This window comes from Pinus tabuliformis, chromosome 7, assembly GCF_031772625.1.
Source record: "Pinus tabuliformis cultivar Carrire ecotype Pingquan chromosome 7, CPIR1, whole genome shotgun sequence".
Lineage (NCBI taxonomy): Eukaryota > Viridiplantae > Streptophyta > Pinopsida > Pinales > Pinaceae > Pinus > Pinus tabuliformis.
In genome coordinates this window covers 1,768,337,736-1,768,356,448 of record NC_142293.1, presented here as the reverse complement: position 1 = coordinate 1,768,356,448, position 18,713 = coordinate 1,768,337,736, and positions in this window count along the sequence as shown.

Genomic DNA, 18,713 nt, shown 5'->3' with positions numbered 1-18,713 from the left:
ACTAACAAGTTTCGATGCTGCCAGAGAGATTCTAGTCAGAGCCAGATGGGTTGCATATTCCACACGACTGCAGCAACCCAATGAAGTCATTGCTATCGAATTCTTACAAAATTTACAAAACGAACAATCTACGATAAGAGGAAGGAAAATTACAGTGACAAACGCAGTAATCAATGAAGTGTCCGGATTACCAGCTGTCGAACCCATATGGACTCATAAAAAAATGAGGTTGTAGGACGCTATTGTAATCTTTTGGGATGAGGGACAAAATTTGATTGTCAAAGGCAAAGGATTTCAACCTTCATCCCTTGGAGAACCATGGATAGAACTAGCCAGAATCATTCAGAGATATATCACATGCGATGGAAGAAAAGATGTGGTAAGACCACGTCACCTTAAATTATTAGCAGTTCTGAAACAGAAATGTCCTGTAAACTTGCCTGCATATTTTAGTTTCTTATTGCATGACACTGCTTGAAGCATAAAAAAATCTCGGCATATGGAGACTATTGTGAGCCATCATTACTTAATTAGACTGATAGTAAGCTACAACCTTAACCAACAACAAACTAGTTTGGAATAATTAGTATTTACCATAAAAGGGGGGTTAGCTTTACCTGCTCCAAAAAGGAAAAGGAGTACCAGCACAAAAACCGTTCCACAAAAACATAGACACTCTGCCAAATTAGAGACAAGCTTGGGAACAGCTGAAAATCCCAAAGGTAGCAGCAGTCTGTTGAAAAGTGTGCAACAAGAAATTCTTGTTGAGAGCGCAACAAGATGATGGAGCTTAGTGAAAAGAGTCACCTTCACTAAGTGGGCCCGCAGGCTATTTTTGGCGCAAGTCTATTTTTAGACTATGTCTATTTTTAGACATATGGATCATGTCTATGGATTGCAGGTTGCTATTTATGGATGATTGGTCAAGTTGGGAAAAATAGATGGACTTCTATTTTTTATCACAGTGTGAGTGATCAAAGTCTATTTTTAGACTAGTTGTCAAAAATAGAAAAGTCAAAGATTATTGTCTCATAATAATATTTGGACTATAAACTTGATCGTATTCTCTTGGAGCACTTCAGTTTGAGCTACAGAGGTGGCACATGCAGCTGTCAGAAGGAAATACGCTTTTCTTATGAGTCAGTTGAGTTGTTGCATGCATGACTTCAGTTAGAACTCAATCAGTTGAGTTTGGTGGAGTTGATTGTGGAGTTGATGGAGTTGTGTTCAGTTTGACTTAGTTAAACTAGTTGTAGTTAGTCTAACTGCAGATAGACTAATGATGAGTTGTTAAACTAATTATTAACTCATAATACAACTATAGAATACATCAGTTAACTCAGTTGCATGTTCAGTTCAACAGGGACAAGTGGTAGAGAATCAGATTGCTATCAGTTGTGACTATAGTTGTGCACCAGATCTTGCACAATCAAGGGATTGAGTATGCCAATGAGTTTGCTCACGTATTTTCCCAGTATTGTAGCCTTTTCTCACGTCCAACAAAGTGTGAGTGATTATTTTGAGGTGAAATACGAGTTTGGTGAGCCATTCTCATCAGTTCTTGAGCATGTATTGAGCTGGAGAGGCAGGCAAGCAGTGGAATAGATTTGGAGATCAGATCTGAGCTGTATGTGTGTAACAGGTGGAGCTAGTACTGAACTTCTTGTGATAATCATTGTACTTTGTAATGTTACTTGATTCAATCAATATAATATACAGATAGTGTGGGGTTTTTAGCGAGATGCTTTCCCCGGGATACATATTGTGTTTATGAGTTTGATTGATGCTTCTATGTGTGCCTGTGAATGTTTCTGCTTCTGTAAATTGATGATCAACGTAGAGGAGATTATGTACACTACAACAAAACCAGCGATTAGCGTCCCTTTTTAGTTCTTTTTTTGCATCTAGAGCCCATTTTTGGTGTTATTTGCATCCATTTATCAAATATGGTGCAAAACTTGACACAAAATTTGCATCAAGTTTTGCACCAAATCTTACACCAAGTTTAGCACCAGGTATTGCAATAGGTTTTGCACCACGTTTTGCACCAAATTTTATGCCAAGTTTTATGTCATCCTTTGCTCCAGGTTTTGTTCCAGGTTTTGCATCAATTTTGGCATCTATTTTTGTTTGACATACTTTTGCATCCTCATTTGCATCCACTTTTTGCACCTACACTTGCATCAACTTTTGCATCGACTTTTGCATCATTTTTTGCATCCTTTTTTAAATCATTTTTTGCATCCATTTGTGCATCACTTTTGCGCCACGTTTTACATCGAGTTTTGTGTCTAGTTTTGCATATAATTTTGCATCCACTTTTCCATCTTGTTTGGCATCCATATTTACATCCTCTTTTGCATCTATTATTGTACCCACTATTGCATCTAATATTTTTGTGCCACAATTGGTGCCTAGTTTGGCACCTCCTTTTGCACCCACTTTTGATTATAATTTTGCATCCACGTTTGCATCCTCATTTGCATCTAGGTTTTCATCAACTACTACATCTATTTTTGCATCCCTTTTTGTATCCAATTTTGGACCAGGATTTGCATCGGGTTTTGTGTCTCGTTTTGCATCGACTTCTATTGCATCCACTTTTGCATACAATTTTGCATCCACTGTTACACCCATTTTAAATTTCACTTTTTGCATCCCTTTTTACATCTTCATTTGCATCATACTTTGATTCTTTTTTTTCATCTATCATTACATCCACTTTTGTTATGCCATAATTTGCACCATGTTTTGCACTCACTATTGTATCCACTTTTGCTTCCAATTTTGCATCCATGTTCACATCCTCTTTTGCATCAAATATTGCATCCACTTTTGTGTCAGGTTTATGCATTGGGTTCTTTTGCATCTACTTCCATTGTATCCATTTTTTTCATCCAATTTTGTTTTGCCTGTTGCATCAATGTTTGCTTCCACTTTTACATCCATTTTTGCATCTTATTTTGCATATTTTTTGTCTATTGTTACATCCACTTTTGTTGCACCATATCTTGCGCCTACCATTGCAACCACATTTTCTTCCACGTTTGCATCCACATTTGCATCCTCTTTTGTGTTCAAGTTTGCATCAGATATTGTGTATGTTTTTGCATCCCCTATTGTATCCACTTTTGTTTCATCCATTTTTGCATCTACTTTTGTGTCCGTTGTTGCATCCACATTTGTTTCACCATAGTTTGTGCCAAGTTTTACACCTACCATTGGACCCATGTTTGCTTCCACTTTTGCCTTCATGTTTGCATCCAAGTTTGCATTGACAACTGCATCTACTTTTGCATCCACTTTTGTGTTAGGTTTTTCATGTTGTTGTGCATCTACTTATGTTGTATCCACTTTTCATCCAATTTTACTTCTATTGTTGCCCCCATTTCTATGTTCGCTTTTGCATCCCTTTTCCAACACTCATCATATTTTCTGCATTGATGATATTCCTTATGGCATTGAAAATTATGAACAATTGATGACAATGTCAATAATATTGACAATGATGAAAATGAAGATGATGGCGATGACATGAATTGTGATTATGATGATAAAGACAATAGTGGTTACAATGACATTAATGATGATGATGGCAATGATTATGATGATGACGACGCTAATGACCTTGGCGAATCTTCCCAATTTTAGATGTTGTCATTGTCATAATCATAAGCATTATCTTTGGTGTCATCATCATCATTTTCATCTAGGTCATCATCAAAAACAATAATGGCATGAATGATGATGATGATTACAACAATCTTGATAGAAATTACATTAATGATGATGATGGGGATGATAAAAATGACAATGACGATGATAATGGTGGTGATGATGATGATCATCGATCATCTCTCAAAAATAGAGTTGTTATTTCTCTTACGTATATCAATGTGTCCTAAACAACCCTTTTCTAGCATTGATCACATTTTTTGGGTTGATTATATTTCTTACAACATCTATAATTATAAACAATTGCAAACAATGTCCATAATGATGATGATGATGATGGCATGAATGGTGATTATGATGATAATGTAATGATGGCAATAACGATGACAAGGATGATGGTGATGATGATGACAATGATTATGATAATGAGAATGAACAATTACTAGTTTCACTACCATCTTCTGGATACATATTACTATCATACTTTTTAAATTTTCTGTCTCTCTTGAGGTATCTTACTATAATGGTGTTGTCAACACTAGAAAGATATCTTGTTGTAATGGTGGTTCTAATGTTAGCACTAACAAATTTTTTGTTAAATTTTGGTTAAAAAAAATCGATTTATGCAATTATTTTGACAATCTATGTAAAAAAGTAAATAACATCCAATTATTTTGACTGTAGTCCCATTGATTATCATGAATTCACCAGTCTGAAGACCATCTTCTACATACATATTATTATTAAACTTTTTGCATTATATCCCTCTTATATCTTGTTGTAATGGCAGTATTAGCACTAAAAAAATATCTTGTTGTAATGGTGATGTTAGTATTAGAACTAAAAAAATCACTAAATTTTGGTAAAAAAAAGTTTATCATTTATTTATTTTAATTTGGGAAATTTTTGTTTTTATTTTTTTTGTTTTTAATTCTATTTTTATGCAGTAATATTTTTTTTGGTTGAATTTTGGTAGTAACTAGTTTTTGGTCGAATCATATGTATTAACCATGTTCTTTATGCTACAAGTCTAATTGTTGGGACAAAATTGCTCTTTCAAATAAGTTGCAAAAGCTATTTTACATCCATTGTTGCACCCATGTTTACACCCACTTTTACATCCCTTTTTGCATCCTATTTTTCATCTTCATTTGCTTCTTTTTTTGCATCTATCATTACATCTACTTTTGTTGTGACAAAATTTGTTCCATGTTTTGCACATACTGTTGTACCCACGTTTGCTTCCAATTTTGCATCCATCTTCACATCCTCTTTTGCATAAAATATTTCATCTATTTTTGCATCCACTTTTGTGTTGGGTTTTTCATCTCATTTTGTATCTTCTTTTGCATGTACTTCCATTTCATCCATATTTTGCATCCAATTTTGTTTCTCATGTTGTACCCGTGTTTGCATCCACTTTTACATCCCTTATAGCATCTTGTCTTGCATCTAAGTTTGCATATTTTTTTGTGTCTATTATTACATCCACCTTTTTTGTGCTATTATTTGTGCCATATCTTATGCCTATCATTGCAACCCACATTTTCTTCCACTATTGCATCCATATTTGCATCCTCTTTTGTGTCCAAGTTTGCATCAAATATTGTTTATGTTTTTTGCATCCCATTTCGAATTTACTTTTACATCCACTTTTGATTTGTCTAGTTTTGCAACTAATTTTGTGTTCACTATTGCACCCATGTTTGGCCCATGTTTACATCCCTTTTTTCATCCAAGTTTTCCTCCTTTTTGCATTGAAGTTTGTGTCCCTTTTTTTTAACATTCATTGGAGTATCCACATTTGTTTCACCACAATTCATGCTAAGTTTTATGCCTACTATTGTGCCCATGTTTTCTTCCACTTTTTCATCCATGTTTGAGTCCTATTTTGTGTTCAAGTTTGTATGAACTATTGCATCTACTTTTTCATCCACTTTTGTTCAATTTTTCTGTCTTGTTCTGCATCTACTTATGTTGTGTCCACTCTTCATCCAAATTTACGTCTATTTTTACCCCCATTTTTTTTTTACTTTTGCATCCATTTTCCAACACACATCATATCTTTTGCATTGATTATATTTCTTATGACATTGAAAATTATGAACAACTGATGACAATGTCAATAATTATAACGATGATGATAATGAAGATGATGACGATGACATGAATTGCGATTGTTATGATAATGACAATGATGATAAAGACGATGGGAGTTACAATGACAATGATGATGATGCTAATGACCTTGGCCATTCCTCCCAATTTTTAAATGTTATCATGGTAAAAATCATAATAATTATCTTTGGCGTCATCTTCCAAGTCATCATCATCTGATCATCATTATCATTATTTTCATCTTGGTCATAATCAAGAACAATAATGGCATGAATGATGATTATGATGTTCATGATGAAGATGACAAAAATTATGATAAAACTTATATTAGTTATGATGATGGGGATGATGACAATTATAATGACGATGATAATGGTAGTGATGTTGATGATCATCAATCATTTCTAAAAAATAAAGAGGTTATTTTTCTTTCATATATCATGTGTCCTAAGGTTGGTGATATTTCTTATGATACCTATAATTATGAACAATTGACGACAATATACAAAATCATGATGATGATGATGATCATGAAGAAGACATGAATGGTGATTATGATGATAATGAAATGATGACAATAATGATCACATTGATGGTGGTGATGATGGCAATAATGAAGATGATGACCCTCCCTCTAAACTAGCGAGGTACTCATAATGAGACAAAAAAGTACTCTCAAGTTGAAATATTCATATAAGAAGGGATCTAGATTGATAAGCCTCAATGATGATTTACATCATCATAGCCAAAATTTTCAAAATAGTAAGGCCTTGACTAACAAGTTTATCTCTCCATTAGATCAGAGCACAATGTTGGGAGGCATAAATTTGGACACCAATGCCTTTCAAGGCACTTACCCCACCAAGATGTTTACCAGGTATGTCCTCACATGATCATTTCCTAATCCACCATCATAATATTTGACACCAAAAAATGTCAATCCTCATGACTATTCTTATCTTGGATTAATGTACTTGACTTATGGCGATTAGTCCTAGTCAATGTCCAAATTCTCAAAGAATATTGGTCCCAGATGTTTATCCAATCCACCATTATCCCTACTAGTGCCTTTACTAGGCTTATGATTGTTAATCCTAGCCATAGTACATGACACATGGATAACATGGTGTCTACCCTCACTCCCTCTCAACCAGGGAGGAAACATCCACAAGCATAAGATTTTCTCAAGAATACCCATCATTTTTGTAAAGAATAACATCATTAATTTGTTTTCATCACATGACGACTTTATGATTAAGCATTCATAGATTTGTGGCAAAATATTTCCCCTTTTGTATTTGTGATGAAATACAATAAAAAAGTGAAAGCCAAAATCATTAAACATACACTATATTGATTTATCTAAGTCTAAACTCTAAGGTTGAAGTGAAAATTCATGTAAATCTTATATCTATGAGTTGTGCCAAACTTATGAAAACCTTATTCCCTAAGTCCTATATATAAGAAAATGAAAAAGAAAGAAAAATAAGGGCCAATAAATGGTAACTCATGTATTGACTCCCTCTTTGGAAAATATATGAATATATACACTCCTAGTCACACTTGATCACATGTATGTGATGGTTAAATCATGAATTCTTCTTTTCTCCTTGCATTTTCACTTCATCATTTAAGCACCTAATTGAGGATCTAAGGAATGTTTGTTTCCTGTCTACTCTTGGTTTACTTATGTCACACTACTGCCAATTTATGTGACAGAGTGAAATACATAAGTTTGTGGAGTTATTATAGAGGTGTATTGAGTTCGTAACCACACACACATGTATTACATCTCATTGATCCACAAGTGTGGGTTGGAGACTCATTTCTTGACAACTTTAATGGAGACTACTTTGTGGCTTTAATGGTATAGCTTACAAAATATCTTGTTAAACATTTCGATTCATTCTTTCTTTTCCTCGAGACACTTATAATATTGAAGTCACTCCCAACAATCCATGGAGATGGGGAGTATAAATTACTTGTGCTAGAAATAGAATTGAGAAATAGAGGTTTTCCATTTACGATATTGGAGTCATAGACATTGGATACATGGTAGTAGTCCTCAATGTCAATTAACTAAAATTGTATTGTCATAATGCAAAAAGAGGTAAACATATTGGTAACCTTGATGTCTTAATCATTTCAAATAATAACCATTCCACCCAAGTATCTCTAAGCATCAATCACTACTACTTGGAAATTCCTCCCCCATTTTCTAATTATATGAGGTTGAAACTCACTTAATATTTTTGCTTCTTATATCAACATTATTTATGGGTGCTTTGCATACCATTTTTCTTTTAGGAGTTTGTTTTCGCTTACTATTGACGCCCCTCATGTTCCAAGACTATTTTCATCAAAAATTTACATAGAAATAAAGTATAAAGTGACTAAAAAGAAACATGTCTCAAGATTTAAGTGCTTGGACAATTCCACTTCATGACTCCTATATTTCCTTAACCTGGGACCAAATGGTGAACTTGATGGCCTTAAGGGAAATTGATCAATGAAAATCTAAAAAAGAGGTGATTTTTTACTTTATCACATACAATTTAATATACTAAAAAAATTATCCATAACAATTTCATCAATCAATGAATCATTAAAAAAAATATCCAAAACAATTTCATCAAGCAAAGAATCATTTCATTATAAAATACAATCTATAAACATTTTGGGAAAGTTTTGCTAAAACATGCTTAAAAATCAGCATATTTAATATTAATATTTAACAATAATATGGACAATAACACATTTTGATAAATTAAATAACATATTATCAAGCCTAAAAAATGTCACTAACTGAAAACTACAAATCATGCAACTAATGGAAGTGACCACTCAAGGCCACCACAAGACAATTAATCTATTAAGACCAAGATTAATGGGGACAAAGATCTATAAAGGACAAAGGAAAACCTATTTTAACTTTATTGTTTTATTAGCCTGGTTCAAGATGAACATCTCAAGATATCATGAAGAACATAATTAGTTTTATTGCATTAAGAAAATCCAAGCACATTCTATAACTTAGCAAGAAAGAGATGTATAACACCCATCTCAGCAACACGACACATGACATTAAGTTACTTTACTATATATAATTTAAACTCCTATCATAAAATCACAAATTTAGCATGAATGGAATGTTTAAAATCCATTTTTATAAAAACAAAATATAATTTTTCTTATAGAAAAATATACCAAAAACTAAATATATTTTTCTAGAAAAAAAAAAACTAAAACATAAGAAAACTAGAATTTGAATTTGACATTCTTGGTCACTTTCGGAAACATATGGTGGAATGTAATCTCTTTATCCTCATCTTTAGCTTTTTCCTAAAAAATAAAAGCATACAAAAGTGGGAAAGAGCCATAAAGCATGGGGAAGCTTTTTCCTAAGCACAAAAGCATCTAAAAAGTGGAAAATTCCTTTTTTATATGAGGAAACATTATTCACCCAAAAGATTCTTCCCAAATTGAACTAATGAGGAATTTTGGAAATCTTCATAGCCTCCACTTTCCTATATATTAGAGGCTTGGCCATTGAAAAAATGATGGGAATTTTGTATTGTCACGCTCTTGAGATCTGTCTTGAGAGGGAGGGTTTTGGAGCTATGAGTTGGGGGAGGTGATGTTGCAACTATATCTGATTGTTGTAACTTTCCTCCAACTCCTTTATTCATATAGATCAGTTGTTCTTCCTTCCATATGTTTCTATTCATTCTTTACTTCTTCTATTTAACTAATGTATGCATGGGTTTTTGGTTTATATTTATTTATTCAATAATATTTATATGTTTTTTATAGTTTTGATTATTAAGATATTATGTTGTGAAGGTTGCTTTATTCTCTCTCTTATGTGTAGGACCAAGCTTTGGAGCTAGCTAGGAGCGCTTCTTGGCTATACGAAAAACTCCAAGAAGACCTGCATGCGAGGACTCACAAGAATTCATTCTCTTTTTCTTAATCTATACTCTACATATTGATCTACTAAGAATCCTAAGCCTTAGAACAACCTTTCTCTTAATTGGTTTGTCTTAGGTTTCTGAGATAAACTGAGAGGGTTTTGTTTTCATCTAACCATGCATTAAATCCTACAGCAAAATGATATTTAGAAAATTTAATATATTTCACTATGTAAATGAACTTAGTAAAATGAACCCATAGAGGTGGTCATAAATGGAAATAAAAGTAAAACTCTAAACAAGAAGCCAAAAGTGGATTTAACCATGGATGAAAAATTGGGAGTAGAATTGGATGTTAAACTAGCCATCAAAACAATATGCAAACAATGACACAAAAAGGTTTTTAAAGTAAAATTAAAAAAGGGTGCAACACTAGACACAAAGAAGGGAACAAAATAGGGCATATGAAAGGATACCGAATTAGGTGCAAACAAGGATGCAAAAATGGACACCAAAATGAGGATGCAAAGAATGGTGTAAAATTAGGATGCAAAAAGGATGTAAGAAAAGACACAAAACAAGATGCAAAATGGGACAAAAAAATGGTGAAACCAAGGATGTCAAAGATGATGCATAACTAGATGAAAATTCCAACTAAAATCTAGGTGCAAAATGAGATGCAAATGTGGACACAAAATGTGGCAAAAAAAAGGATGCAAATTTGGAAGCCAAAAAGGATGAAAACTAGATACCAAAAAGGATGCAAATTTGGACATAAAAAATGGTGCAAAATTGGACACAAAAGAAGAAAAAATGGTGCAAAAATGGGCATAAAAATGGCTCAATTTTGGATGCAAATTGAGATGCAACATTGGATGTAAAATGATGCAACAAATCATTCAAAACTTGGTGCAAAAACAAATGCAAAAGTAGACGAAAAAATGGCTCAAAAGTGAACGTAACAATAGACACAAAATGGGATGCAAAGGTGGATGCAATATATGGTTCAACATAGGATGCAAATTTAGATGCTCAAAAGGATGAAAAATTGGATGCAAGAAATGGTGTTAAAATTGATGCTAAATTGGATGCAACAAATGATGCAAAATTAAATGAAAAATATGGTGCGAAATAGGATGCAAAAAAGGGAGATAAATGAAATGCAAAAGTGGATGCAAAAAATGGTGCAAAAATGCATGCGAAATTTGGCACTAAATCAGATTCAACATATGGTGCAAAATTGGATGGAAAAGATGGTGTAAAAAAAGGCAGAAAAATTGGCACAAAAATAGATGTAAAAATAAGTACAAAATTAGAAGCAAAAGATGGCATAAGACCAGATGCAAAAATTGGCACAAATTGGATGTAAAAAAAGGCGCTAAATAATATGTCAAAGATGGTGTAAAAATCGATGCAAATTATGACACAAAAATAGAAGCAAAGAATTCCACAAAAGAGGAAGCAAAAAATGATGCAAAAATAGATGCAAAAAAAGGCACAAAACTAGAAGCAAAACCTGTTGTAAAACCAAATGAAAATCTTGGTGCAAAATATGATGCAGAAAATGATGGAAAATTTTGCGTAAAAAAGATGCAAAATTTGGTGCAAAAAAGGACGCTTTAAAAATTGTACAATAGAGCCAGATTTAGCGCCAGGTTGCTCATCCCAATTGAGAAAAAAATGCACTAGAATCTGGTGCTAGATCTGGCGCAAATTGCCTGTTTTGTTGTAGTGGTATTATACATGTTCCGCTTATAATTGTATGATCAAGATAATCTCTGTGGATATGTGTTAAATTATTCAAAATTTCTACAGAGCCAACCCATAGAACTATCTAGTCTAGAAAATGAGCAACATTACAGCTAGAAGGTCGGGATGACCGGGAGTCAGAACTTGAGGAGGAAACAGAGCACTCTAGTGATGAGGAGAGGAATGAAACAGAACTCCCCTTAACACCCAACTCAAGTCCCCCACGAGACTTATTGCATGATATTGAATTGGCCTAGATTTTGGCCACTATGAATGAATATATATAGCCCGAAAGCCTGCTCAACTTTAACGTTGAAGCAACGCAATCGGAAGAAAACTCTTCCCACAATAGGAGCATATCAGAAAATATAATCAGTGAAGAAGAAACATGGGCAGAAGTCACTCAGGAAGAGGTGGACCAAACTAGTAATACACCCCCAAGAGAACCCAGTTGGGTCGGTTTAAATACACAGGATGTGGAACAGACAGGAGAAATAGGAACAAGTCAGGGTAAGGACACGGATCTTGTAGAACAAAACCCAGATGAGCAACCGAGCTCGCTAAGAGCAGAAATGATTAGTGGAACAGTTGTTCCTTCCAAAAAGAAGAAAAAAAAAATAAAAGGCTCTGAAAGGAACAGCAGAGGCTGCAAAAATTAGTAAAAGGACTCAGGCAAAAGATAAGGACATTAACAAGGTGGAAAGTTTCAGGTAGAACCCCAGAAACAATAGTTGCAACCATTCAAACTGAATTTCATAATACAAAGGTTACTTGGACTCAAACTGAGCCCATAATCACTCAAATGGACAAGGAACAGCATGCAACTATTACAGAAGTAGCTGCCCAAACAGAGAGTGTACAATTTCATAACCTATTTGTTCAAACGGAAGTGGTACCCTCCAACAATGTGGCCACCCAGACAGAAAGACGGACTGTCCATAATAAAAGTACACAGACTATAAGCATTCAGTCCCATGCTAAGAACATGTAGACAATAAAAATGACATCTCTACTTCTAATGATTTTGTGTTTTTCATAATCACAAAAGTGATAACCAAAATAATTAACACCATATCCAATAAAGGTACATTTCTTTGATTTTTCCTCAAACTTTGTTCTATTTTCTTTATTAATGTGGACAAAGGCTTCACAACCAAAAGTCTTTAAAAATGAGTAGTTTACCTTTTTACCTGTCCATGCCTCCTCTGGAATGCCACCATCAAAGTAACTTGAAGGCCCTCTCTTTATTAGATAAATATAAGTATCTACAGCATCTGCCCAAAATTGTAAAGGCAATCCTGCATGCAATCTCATGCACCTTGCACACTCCATGATTGTTCTATTCATCATTTCTGACACACCATTTTCTTATGGTGTTCCTGGAATTGTCTTCTCTCTGTGAATTCCATTCTCTAAATAGTACTTATCAAAATCTTTGCTGCAATATTCACCTCCATTGTCTGATCTGAGACACTTCAACCTTTTTTCTGTCTCATTTTCAACCAAAGCTTTCAATTTCTTGAAAGTATCAAATACATCATATTTATTTTGAATACAATAAATCTATGTTTTTCTGGTTGCATCATCAATAAAAGTAACATAATAATGACAGCCACTGAGAGATGATACCTGAGCAAGTCCCCATACATCTATACGCACAAGCTCTAATTTTTCGCTCTTCTTTTATTTCCCAACTCTGAGGAATCTGACTCTCTTTTGTTTTCCATAAACACAATTCTCACAAAATTTTAAATCAACATGCTTCAAACCTGGAAACAAATTTCTTGAGTGAAGAATATCCATCCCCTTCTCACTCACGTGCCCAAGCCTATGATGTCAATGTTGTATCTTCTCCTATAGAGGTTAAAGCATTAATAGAATTAGAAATACCATTACATAAATACAATGTGCCAACCTTTTCTCCTTTTGCTATTACCAAGGATCCTTTAGTGACCTTCCAGGTTTTATCTGTAAAATTAGTCACACAGCCTTCACCTCCCAACTGCCCTGTTGAAATTAGATTTTTCTTCAGATATGGACATGCCTTACCTCCTTCAATAGCCATTGATTTCCATTCCCTTTTTTTATGAACATTGTACCCATTCCAATGATTTTACAGGGTTTATCATCACCTAATTGAACCTGTCCAAAATCTCCTTGAAGATAATCATGAAAATGTTTCCTATCAAGTGTGGAATGGAATGAGGCCCCTGAATCTATGACCTAGGCATCAATAATATTTTCTAATTAAATAATCAAAGCATCTTGCAACACACCACCTGTCACATTCGCTTCATGATTGTTTTCTTGTTGCACATCTCCTTCTTTTCCCTTCAGAGACTTGCAGTCTTTCTTCAGGTGTCCTTTCTTCCCACATTTCCAACACACTATCCCCGATCTTAACTTGGATCTTCCTTTCCTTAACTTACTGTGATATCATGGGCCCTTTCCTCTTTCCATTTTTCTTCCCCTAGTCTCTGCAGTCAAAGAATTACCTGATGTCTCATCAGAGCTTTTCCGTTGCATTTCCTCGCTAAGGATTGTACCAACAACATCATCAAACTTTAAAGTACTAGATCCATAGACAGAGTTACTAATGGCCATAACTAAATTATTCCAACTTTCTGGCAATGAGCACAGAAATAACAGAGCCTTAATTTCATCATCAAAAGTTACCCCCATAGAACTTAATTGACTCGTAACTGTATTAAATTCATTTAAATGATCAGCAATAGATCCACCTTCTAACATTTTCATATTAAATAAACGCTTCATAAGAAATACCTTATTTAAGGCTGAGGGTTTTTCATATAGTTTGGCCAATGCTGACATTAAACCCTCTGTTGTCGTTTCCTTAGAAATATTAAACGCTACCGATGCCACTAGGCACATTCATTGTTCCAAGTGTCTTTCTGTCGAGAATATCCCATTATGTGTATGTCATACTCGTCGCCTTCTTGTCCTTTCTGCTCAATGGTTGGTACAGATCTTTCTAGTACAAATAATCTTCCATTTGCATCTTCCACAGCTAGTAATTTTGGCCGTTAAATTTTTCGACCCTAAACCTGCCATCTTCCACCATTGCTCCCACTCAAACCATGAACCCTTCTCTCTTATGATTTTATCAGCCAAATAGACCTTCAACTCTGATACCAGTTGTTAGAAAATTATATATTACAGAGCAATGAAACACATAAAATATAGTGCAGAAACATAAACACATAAAACACATAAAACAAGAGAGACACAGATATATGTGGTTCACCCAATTTGGGCTACATCCACGGAGAAACAGACAGTCCTTCTTTCTATACTATCTAGCAAACTGAAGAGATACAACCTACAATAAATTTGCTATAATTCCCATTTTTCTCTCAATCTCCTCTCTCTTTCCTCACTCAAAATACAGATCTACATAGACGCAATACAATTCCTTCATATATATCGAGGGGTTGCCTTCTAGGGAAAAAAAACCCTAAATTAAACATAACTTCTATTGTCAAATCTCCGCCTAATGAACGGCCTAGATTGACTACGAAATTACAATATTTTACAAGGCAATTTTACATCTATTTTTAGCTTCAGGGGCACTGCCCCCGATCCCCCACCAGGGGGGGGCTCCCAAAGATCACAGCCGCCACCCCCCTCCCCCCCCGGACCCCCCTTGCAGCGCAAATATTATGGGCGGTGTGGCACTAGTGTCCAATGCGGTGATACCTCTGAATAAAGAAGATAATCAGGCTCCACACCCAACAATGAGTACTAGGTATTCATCAAGGTCTTCATGCTTATGCTCATGGAGATTGTTATCACTAGGCTAGAAAGAATTTGGTTGTTTCAACCTTTAACCTAGTGTAACTATTTCAAACCACTTGAACTGGAAGTTAGTCCTTCCAATCTAAGAGGGCTCTCTCAAATGTTTATCAAATCTTCTTGAAACAATTGAAACAATCAGATGACTAACTCTGATCTATTTTTGTGATTTTGTAGGTGAAGAAAAATATGATGACTACTACCATTGGGCATGGAGTCAAATTACAAAATGGAAAACAACAAAGTTTAATGGAAGTTGAGGCATCTATAGCTTTTAAACTGACACAAATGAACATCTACAGTCATACATAGTAAATGAAGGAAATTGGAGCAGTTTGACAAGATTTCCAAGTAATCAAGATACTATGTAAAACTTGAAACAACATGATAAAAACCCATAAAAGCCATGACATGAATATCGGGTACATAAACAAAGTAGCTGCCAATTTACTATTAAAGGATAAAAATATTACAAAAGTTCAGTTCTTCACATTCTTCGTCAACTCTTCTCAAAGTTGAAAACCTACTTATTTATAGGGAAAAGATCTCTTTATATATCTTTCCACCTGGTCCAAATTCAATCCACTATTCTAGAAACCTATTCCTTCTAAGTAACAAAATCCTCATAGGGATTTTCTATTTTACAATAGTTGTAACTCAACTTGAACTCTACTAGCTTTAAAACCATAACCACTTTTTGTTCATGTAGATAACTAAATCTAACTGCATGCTAGATTCGTTGGAGTGTCATTAAATATTAACACTGTTGATAGACATCAATTTAATTTCCCTTTTTTCTGACTATCTTGATGATCTGGCTAATTTGTAGATGTGGCTATTTGTTGACTTGGAAAGCTAAAAAATAGGAGTTTATCATGATGACATGGACACACTTTATCAACTGAAATCCACCTAGAGCTTGGATGTCTGATATCAAAAATCTTCAAAAAGGCAAAAAAATAGAGTTTTTTTTTATGATTTCGTAGCAAAACAGCGTTTTCAGCAGTTTCGTAGCAAACTTTGGTAGCAACTTTGAAAAACACTCCTGTGCTATATTTTTCCTCCATCTGTTGGTTTTGAGGTCTTTGTTGATGTTTATGAGCTAAACATAGGCCTTTAGAATGACCTTTTTTGAACTGCAGACCATCTTTAACCCTCGTGGAATGCTATATCAGTTTCGTAGCAAAAACTCGGCTTCACTATGGGCAGTTGCTACGAAAGTTCCAAAATTTTGATTTTTTCAAGTTTCCATGATTTTAATGCCTCCTTATGACTTCTAATATCATGTTGACTATACAAATGGTTGAGTTAACTGAAATAGGTATAGTAAAGATAAAAATTGAAGAGTTTTCCATATCATGGAGTAGCATCTACTTCAGCAACAATCTTGAGGTTTCTCTTCTTGAGTTCATGTTGGATCATTTCAATTTGACTTTCAAGTGTTGTAACTTGTCCTTGTAGGATTTTCCTATCTTCCTATCACCAACTATTTCTCTTATACATATTTTCCAGCATCCTGTGTAAGGCGGAGTCCTTTTTATCATCTTCTTAAAGTTGTCTGCAATTTCATCAAAAAAATCTATTTGCTTTAACACTTGATTTTGGTATCCATCAAACTCTAGCTTGGTCTTGATCACTTATTGTCTGGCCTCCCTTAGATGTTCTTGTAGGACTTCTCTTTCACTTTTTTCTTGAACAGCCTCCTTTCCTTTCTTATGCTTTTATGGTTTCTTTGATAACTATGTTTTTCTCAATGGTGCTTCAGGTATTTTCTCAACTTGTTGCATTGATCTTGTGATAGGTTTCCTTGGCCTAAAAATGAAACCACGTTCTTCTTGAGTAAAATATAATTTCTTTTCTCTCTTACTTTTCTTCTTAGTTTTAGTTGGGGTCACTCCTACATGCTGCTCAACTGGTCTTTCTTCAATGTCTATAGCTTCTAGGATGTCAATCAATCTTCCTTTCTTTGCACTATGTTCTTATTCTTTCTTCTATCTTCTAGTCATTCTCCTCTTAGTACTTGTAGAAGCTTCAATTATAGGTTGTTTCTCTATCACTGACTGTTGTCTTGCTCTAGGTTGTTGTCCTATTCTAGGGGTTGCAGATTTGGATTTTGGAGTTTTTCTAGAGGGAGTAGCAACATCTAGTTCATATCCACTTAGAAACAAAAAGGTAATCCAATCCCTGTTCAATCTATTTAACTCTTCAACTACTAACAATTTGATAAGATCGTGATGAAAAAAAGAGGTACTACTTGCATCTGGGTTAGCTTGAACCTTGTCAGCCATCTTTCCTAAGCTTCTGAAGAGATAGAAAGGGATATCTAAGGATTGTTTACCTATGAACTAAAGTAGTAACCTGAAGTGGTATTGGTAGACCATATGAAACCTTCCTTCACATGCAAAATACTTCTGAATAACCATTAGCAACTTGGAATAATGTTCTTTAAGACAAGTTTTGGGGATGCCCATTGTCATATCAATCCCTTGATGTTCTTCCTTCAAGAATTCATCACAGTTCTGCAGCTGGAACTTTTGAAATTTAAACCATGTTTCCCTTGACCTTGGAATTTCAGTAGCATGAGCAATGGTGTCTGGAGAGACATTTAAACTTAGGATGCCCACCTTTGTGCCAACCCCTGTGAAATTGAGAGTGAATTCCTTGGTGATTTGTGCATGAAAACCCTGCAATTTTTTACAAAATCGAAGACACCCCATGTTGGAAAATGATTGTATAAAAGTTGGGTCTTCTTCAAGCAGTTTCATGTTTGTGGGCTCATAACGCACTACAGCCCCTCCTTTGTAGTGTTTTCTGGTGGCCATGCTTGCTAACACGTTGAGAGCTGCTTGTGAGCTACTTCCTTTTCACCTACACACCAAATTTAGAACACCTAGACCTCACCTAGACCACGACTAAACCTATTTTGACAGTGAAAACCCTAATCTATGACAACACTTGTGAGCTTTTTTTATATTAACATATGGTGTAAAGGGAAAGGGAGAGGTTTAAAGTGAATAAAAAGGAGTGTAGGACACGGGAATCAAGAGGCATAACAACTCAGTACATTCAGCATCACTAAAAATCATTTACAAATAAACCGTTATACAACAACAAACTTTCATAGCGAGACAAGTGTCAGAGAGGAACGTTTTTCTACGGAAGTGTTAGGGAATTTCGTAGAAAATTCTGGGTTTACGTGACTGCGTTTGCTGCAAAAGTTTGTAAAAGTGTCAAACCAACCTAATATGAAAATATGACCTCAAAATGGATGGAGTGGTGACCTTTTCTTGTTATGATGACCCTATTAAACATTGAATGGACCCTATAACAGGTGTCACATGAATCTAGACCTAAAAACCCTATCTATAATGACCAATCAAACTAAAAATTTTATTTAGGGTTATCATAGATAACAAATATGACTTGTTACAGTGATGGTTTGGCCTC